Source organism: Geospiza fortis, unplaced genomic scaffold (genome assembly GCF_000277835.1).
Source record: "Geospiza fortis unplaced genomic scaffold, GeoFor_1.0 scaffold188, whole genome shotgun sequence".
In the NCBI taxonomy this organism is placed as follows: Eukaryota; Metazoa; Chordata; class Aves; order Passeriformes; family Thraupidae; genus Geospiza; species Geospiza fortis.
In genome coordinates, this window is record NW_005054337.1 from 1,015,798 (window position 1) to 1,023,654 (window position 7,857).

Genomic DNA, 7,857 nt, shown 5'->3' on the forward strand with positions numbered 1-7,857 from the left:
CTGAAGGGATTTTTCAGAAAATATAGTAACAAGATTAAGAGAAGCTTATAAAAAAAAAGTTCTTATTTTTAGTTACTAATACAAAGAAAAAGGGGAAATACATTGGGTTGAATGTATACCTCCTCTCTAAGTCTTGGGTAATATCATATTCTAATGTCTTTCAATCAATCATATAAAAGTATAATAATCCTATGATAAAAATGTTTGTATGGACTCTGAGACATGCTGGACACCTACTAGATATATCCAGCCTGCACTGCATCCTGCTTGGAACCACACACTGTCAGATGGAGGTTGTATTACATAAATGGAAAACTTTGTTTCTGAGATCCCCACTCCCCAAAAATGCTAGCACAGATCAAAGCACATTGGCTTGATATTCCTTCATAGAATCATGATATTCCTTCATAGAATCATGGAATGGGTTGGTTTGGAAGAGACCTTAAAGAACCTTCCACTAGCCCAGGTTGCTCCAAGCCCTGTCCAGCCTGAACGCTTCCAAGCATGGAGCAGCCACAGCTTCTCTGGGCAATCTGTGCCAGGGCCTCCCCAGCCCCACAGGGAAGAATTTCCTCCTATTATCTAATGTAAACATACATCCCAGCCAGGCTGCTGTGGTGAGAACCATTCCTGAGGCAGCCCTGCAACAAATCTATTTCACCATCCTCTAGCAGCGCAGTTTGGATACAGGCTGCAGACCCAAGAAACATTTTGCTAGTGGTTTCTTCATCCAGAAAGGAACCCTCAAGTTTTGGGCTTGGGAGATGAAGCCTGGAACTACAGGGGGAAAAGGTAAACAAGGCAGCACTCAGTGTCCTGCCAGGCTCTTCCCAGCACAGGAATCAACACAAGCACCTGGAAAATATGAACTCCATAACCCCAAAGTGAGTTTCAAAACCCAACAGATCTTCCTCTGTTCCCAGCTTTTAACCTGTCTGACAAGATCCTGTACCATTTTCACCTGATTTCCTTCCACACTCTTCACATCTGGTGCTTCTGCATCTCCTGTCAGCCCACCCAGCCCAGCTGACCTCACAGTGCTGACTGCAGCTTCTTGTAAACTCCTCCCCTGCAATTTCTTATCAACTTTACCTCGAGAGACTCTTTGTTTTGCTCCCTTGTCTTTCTAGGTAAATACTTTAAACAGTTGCGGGGGTTACAGAGTGAAGTGCCACACAAGGAGTGCAGGGCTTTGGTGTGCAGCCAGGTGCTTGTTTAAAAATGACCACACTTTGCTCACACTTGAGAAAAGCTCAGTGTTTATAGGAACACTCAGAAGAGCTTTGGGATTTTGAGCTTGCAGGACATGGCAAAGGTAAAAGACAAACTCAGGGCTGGCTGAACAGCTGCAACCCTTCATGGATGAGTGCCAAGTGCTGGCTGCCCCTGAAGGCCTCTCAGGGCACTTTGATGCAGAATCAACAATTCCTTTTGACCACAAAACAAGCCAAGGGGTTGGAAGTTTTAATCTGAAGAATAGGTTAAAAAATTTGAAGGCAGAGAATCTGTATTTCTACAGAGAGGGGTGAATGCTGGATATCCACACATCACCCACCCACTAGTAAAGGTTTTAGCACCTATCCATAAACTATTTCACATGGCTCATGCCAGGGTCCTACACAGTCCCACAAGGAAAGCTGTGGCTCCCAGAACAGCAGCAGTCAGAGCTTGGGGTATTCACACTTCCCAGCATGGAAAACTTCACATGGCAGCTCCTTTGTGTCAGCTCCCCGTAGAGTCAAAAGGAAAAACAGATTCAGAGCAGCCTATCCAAGCCCCTGCTCCAAATTACCCTCCAGAGAGAGGGCCTGTCTCCTCAGCCAGCACAGGAGCCAAGCCAGGCAGTTCAGCAGATATAAAACAGACACTGAAAAGCATGTCCAGGGCCAAACTCGAGTCACAGGGGCAGGAACCTGAATGCCAGCCAGAGAAGCAGGGAACAGTCCCCAGCTGTCCCACCTGTGTGGGACTGTACCTTGTGTGGGGACTCTCCTTGCACCACAGACCCCCCAAACCAGCCTGCAGAGCCCTTATTCCAATCTGCTGCAGGAAGCACGTGCTGAGAAATGTGGACAATGAAGTGAGAAGACAGCTGCCAAGCTGCTGACATAATCACCACAGCAGATGGCATGTGCTGGGCAGGAGATGGAGCAGGGCACAGACATGGAGAGTGGCACTGGGGCAGCAGAGACAATGGGGAAAACTCTATTATAAACAGTTGGGAGTTTAGCTCTCTCCTGGGCTTCACCCTTCAGTGGCCCACACATAGCTCAGCAAGGCACCAAATCACAGCTTTTCTGCAAAGATTGCTCTTTTTCCCCCAAGCTTGTGTGTTATGGGCTGATGGATTTTCCCCAGCCAAAGCCAGGCCTCCAGGCTGGGCTCTTCTCCCTCTCACAAGGCACTCGCTGCCTTGGCTGGGGAAAGAAGCAAACATCTTTCTCAAAAAACAAAATAAACAGAAATAAACCTCCAGAACAACCAAGAAACCCCCCAGGTGAATTCCTGTTTCTTTGCCTGGGGCTCCCCCCATTAGCACTGAAGCAAAGCTGTTCCCAGGGCACCACAGGATCTCCTCTCAACCTCAGTCCCCAGGGCTTCCCTCTCCCAGCTCACAGATGGTGCCTTCCCAAACCTTCTGCCTCACTGATGCACACAGAGCCCTCAGCATCCTCTCTGCTCCTTACAGAGGCATCAGTGTGCGTTTGGCAAAGCAAGAAACAGGCTGCTTTCCTTCTAGAATCTCCCTTTTGTCAGCCTGCAGAGATTTGGCTCTGCCTTAACTTTGCTGCTGAACTTGTAAATTCAGGCTGAAAAAGCAGAGCAGGTGTGGCTGGAGGTGGGCAGGTGGAGGAACAGGAGGTGCCAACCAGCACTCATTGCATTTTGTCTACAATCACGCTCCAGCTCTGAGGAAAAAAAAAAAAAAAAAGAAGGAAAAAAAATTAAAAAGTTCTACATCAGCGAAGAGCAGACTGGCAAAACGGAGCACATTTGGATTCTAAAAGCACCACAATGCTTTGAACCCATGAGCCATCCATCCCACAGATGTAAAGTGAATACTGATTGCACACTGGGATCAGGGAACGTCTCTGTGCTCAGAGCCACCTCCCTGAACCTCTGTCTGGGGCAAGGGCAGCACCAGAGGGTCTCAACATGCAGAGCAGAGCTGTTCCTTTGCCCTCGGGGGATACCTGTGTGATGGGGCACAATAAAAAGAGCACTCAAGAAAATCTCTTAATTGACCTCCCTTTGCTCAGAGCTGCATAAACAACTCCAGGATGTCTCCTGTGGTTTGCCAGCTTCGTTTGTGAGAATGCAGTTGGAGAGAAGCGAGACTATGAACAGAACAGCACACAAAAATCAGGAGAAAAGAGCCAGTTTTAAGAAGGTTTAGGGAACAGCTGTTTCCCAAAAGCTTTCTGCAATGCATTCGAAATCTAAACACACTGAAATGCTCCCAGAAGTGGAATGTGGGTTGGGAGATGTTAATCAGCCCTAGCAGTGAGGCAGCCCTGCTGCAGGGACAGGGATCTGTGTGTGCCTGGCCCCTCCTCGTCCCTTGCCAGGGCTGTCACTGCCTCCTTAACCTCCAGCCTGGAGGGAAATGCGAACCAGGAGCGACCCAAGCTCCGTGAAAGCCGGCCAAAAACTCACATCCCACTCTGAACTGCTGCAGCACCTGGCTGCCACCCGTCTGCCACCAGGGTGAGAGGGAGACAAGAGCACTGAAACTGCAGCACCTCCGTTTCCCAGAGCCTGCCCACGGGAAACTCACACCTACCTCCAACACCCACGGAGCCAGCTGTGCTCCTGTGCTAAAATAGCTTCCTGAAAGCTGTTCTGAAATTATTTTCTAAGGGACACTATCAGAGATGGTTTTATTTCTTGTTGTTAACAGCATTCTGAACTGCCTCCCCCAAATTTCCTTAATTATCAGGCAAAACCACACTAGGACAGCTCTGGAATAAACTGAACTTCGTTTGGGAGCCACCAGAGCTTGACAGCAGAATCATTTTGAATCTTTTTAGATGGAAACATTTCTTATTAAAATAGGAAATATCATGTTCATCTTTCAGTCCTGCATCACCTTGAGACACAGAGAAACACTCCCAGTGTCTCTCAGTGGGCTTGTTGACAATGCCACAGCATTTAAAGCCAAATCCCAGGCTTCCAAATTTTACATTTAGAGGGAGTTGAGGGACAGTTTTACATACACATGAATTTATCCATCCTCCTGGTATTTTAACCAGGTGCAAAGCCATCCCAAGATGCCACCCAGATTCTCTGAAATATAAATAACCCCTGTTTGACTCACAAGGGCTGCTTCCATTTCAACAGGAGATTTAGACCACCATGACTCTGGATTCAGATCAAAGCAGTGCACAGACAAGAGAGAATATAAAGGAATGATATAAAAAAAAATTAGAAATCACCATTCAAGAAGAATAATTCCAGAGGGAAAAGACAAAGGAATACATTGAAATACAGGACACCAGTTCCTCAAACCAATTTGAATATTTCTCAAGCACATGATGAAGAGTCAGTCAGCATGGCAGCTGGACAGACATATGCTCATATGTCTTAACAGCAGGATTTTAATAATTAACTCAGACTGAGGGGTTGCAGGAGGGATGTGTTTCACGCTCGAGTAGACAGGGAGAAGCTTTACATATTACTGCAAACCCAGTCTGGAAACTGCACAGCCAGCTCCCAGCAATTCACCTCCCCAAATGGCCAGATTGACAGGGGAAAAGAGGGAGATGGGACAGCAGGAGGAACAGCAACCTGGAAATTAGGCTGTGAGCCCCACCATGGAGCAGTGGCACAGCACTTGGAGCTGCAAGTGCGCTCAGGAGTATGGGCAGAGCAAGTCAGCAAGGCAAGGCTGCCAGGAGCTGCTCAGAGCACATCACCACCTCCTGCCAGTGCTGAGCAGCAGCCCTGCAAACCCAGGCTGCTCCAGCACTCGCTGGCAGAGCACTTCCAGCAAAGCTGGCATGGGCTGTGTGCTTGGGGAGGCCCTTCCAGCAGCAGGAGAGGTGCTTCCTCAGACACTTGTGCTGCTCCACCTGTGTCTGGCCAGCCAAGGAAGTTCTGCTGGGCCATATTTCATACTCTTACTCCTGCTAAGAGAAGATTCCAACATAAAAAAAACTGGCAGGATAGAAAGACAGAAATCAAGTCAGTTTAGCTCTTCCAAGAAGCAGGGAATAGATTCAGTGATCAGTAAAATGTAATTTCCTTCCCAATAAAAAACTCAGTATAACCAGTGATTGGTAGCTGGTCAGTAATTAGTTATAATTCCTCTGAGCAGAGCTGACCAGAACAACATCCTCAGCAATTCCATGGCCAGGAGACATGGAATGGACATGCTGGAATAACCTGGAGGACAAATGAGCATTTCAAGAAATGTGAAAGGCAGGCGGAAAGAGAGGGTGACAAGAGAGTAAAGATGCAGCAGAGAGCAATTCCTTGGTAAGGGAAAGCCAACAGCCAAACTGCACCTACCAGCTCTTATTCTACTGATGACCTGGAGTTTATAACTGAGAGATTGTCCCAACCCCTTTGTCAAATCACCCATGGGGTGACATGGGACTGTGGGGTCCCTGGTTTCTGTCCATTAGATCAGCCAGGCACCCAAAGCAAGGGAGGCACAACAACAATGTCCCTGTTCTTGTGAACAGCACTTCCCTGCTCCCATCCTGTATCCCTTCACCACTGAGAGATCACACCTAGGCAGCAGAGCACAAAGAATTGTTTGCAATGAGTGCACATAACTGCTTCCTCATCTTTTCAATCCCCTGGGCTTTTCCTAAATCTGTTCAATCAGAAACACTTGAATCCTTTCTGTCCTTTCTCACCCCACCTGAGTTATCACCTGTCTCAGCTGCACTGGGCTGTCATTACCAGGCACCAAGTTAACAAACTCCATTCCCTGGAGTTCCCTGCCCTTTCTGCATTCTCTCACTGTCAATAAGCTGCTGACAGAGCCTGCCCTGGCAGAGCACAGCAGGGTCAGTGCAGGGCTGGCAGCAATGCCACTGCCCCAGGCTCACCAGCAATCACACAGGAAACAGCGCCCTGAACACCTCCAGAGCTCTCAGCCCCTTCAGGGACTTGCACAACCCTGTCCAAGCACTCCCCAGTGTGTTCATGCTTAGGGTTTGTGTTTACCAGACCAGCTCCATCAGCCTCTCTCCACCAAAGCTCTTCCTCCAATATTTGCAGTTTCCCTGCCTGCCGCCAGGCTCATGATGAGCTTTGACTTTGACTCCTGGTCAGGACTGGAGGGCAGCCCCCTCCCCTGGCAGCACACAGAGGTACCTGCAGCCCTGCTGCCATCCACTCCCAGCTGGCACTGCCCTGCCCTTGCCCAGCCAAGCCCAGGTGTCCTTCTGGGGTCTGATCCCACGACTGACATCAATAAAACACCTGCTGCCTTTGCATCAGCTTTCCAGAGATGCAGCAGGAGAGCCCAGCCTGTGAAGTGTCCTCCAGAAAGTGTCCTGAAGTGTCCTACAGAAACCTCAGCTCCTGCTTCAGGTGGATCTTTTGGTCTCTTGTGGAAGCCAAGATTTGTTTTGCCACTACAAAGACCCAAATTACTTCAGTGAAAGTGGAGGAGGATGGAAAGCAGCATCATTAGTTTTCCTTACAAAACAGCTTTTTAAAGTGAGAATAACTCATTAAGAACACAGGCAAGGCTGTCAACTACTTTACAGCCAAACAAGCACAAATTCTCTCTTGGTTTTGCTGGTTGCCATTAAATGAACTAATTTCTCATTGCAGCCTGAGAGGGAAGTCCACTGAGTCAGTAACAACTTACACTGCAGCCCAACTCTATAAAAAATGTCCCCAGTCACAAGTGTCACCCTGTAGGCTAAATAAAGCCTCTCTGTGTGCTGGCTTGGCTAAAATGAGCCCCAGCACAGAGCAAGGTTACCAGGGGAAGCTCCTCGGTGGCACAAAAAAAAGAATTTGTGGTGCTGTTTGAACTGCAGAACAGCAACCTGGCGTGTTGCAGTGCAGGTTGGGATTAGCAAACATGAGCATCCAGCTGGCTGGAAGCAAACACTGGCTCTGAGAAGCTCCCAGAGCAGTTTATCAAGCCAACATTTTCTCTGCAGAAGGGAGCATTTAAACAGTTACATAAAATTCTTTTTTTGTTTTTCAGTTGGTCACAGCCAACATCGAGATCATCTCAGGCTGAGATTTCAGACCATGAATAATCACTGTTTTGGGCAAGAACTCCCTCAAAGTTTATGGAGCTAATGGAGAGGGGAAGTGAAGATGAATTGAGACATTAGGAAGTCACATTTTCTTATCTGCAAAGGATTTAGGCTGCCACTCCTGACTTGCTGTAGGCCTGATAAAAGCACAGGGCAATTCCAATTATGAGTGCAACTCCAACGCATGACCTGGAATTTAGGCCAGATGTGGAGTGCTCTGAAATGAACCTGCATCCCACAATCTGAGTCTGCTGTGCTACAGCAACACTCATAATTCATAGCTTACAGCCCAGGCTTAATTTAGGGCTTGCCTCCCATTTTTATTTTTTCTGACTCACCCCTCATTAGGCAGACAGCAATATTTAGCTAATCTAGTCTTCAAAGAGCTTTGCATATTAACTCACAACAGCCTGGCCAGCAGCCATGAGTAACTGTACTTAAAAAGGAAGAAATAAGGCAGGGAAGCCATGCCAAGGAGATGAGCCAGATCCCTCTGGGGAGGGATGTTCTCTCTTCAGCAGACAGAGGAGCCTCTCCCCAAAGGTACAACAGGAAATATCTTGCCTACTGGCACATCAACCATGTATTTATCCCTGCTGCTGAAATGCAGCAAGTCTTCAGCAGG

General features: G+C 47.9%; 1 protein-coding gene across 2 annotated transcripts in view; it reads right to left on the bottom strand.

Annotated features, from left to right (window-relative positions):
* The window catches only part of NKAIN4 (sodium/potassium transporting ATPase interacting 4), a 33,946-nt gene that overhangs the window by 16,768 nt on the left and 9,321 nt on the right, over positions 1 to 7,857 (bottom strand). The gene's annotated exons all lie outside the window — the stretch shown is intronic.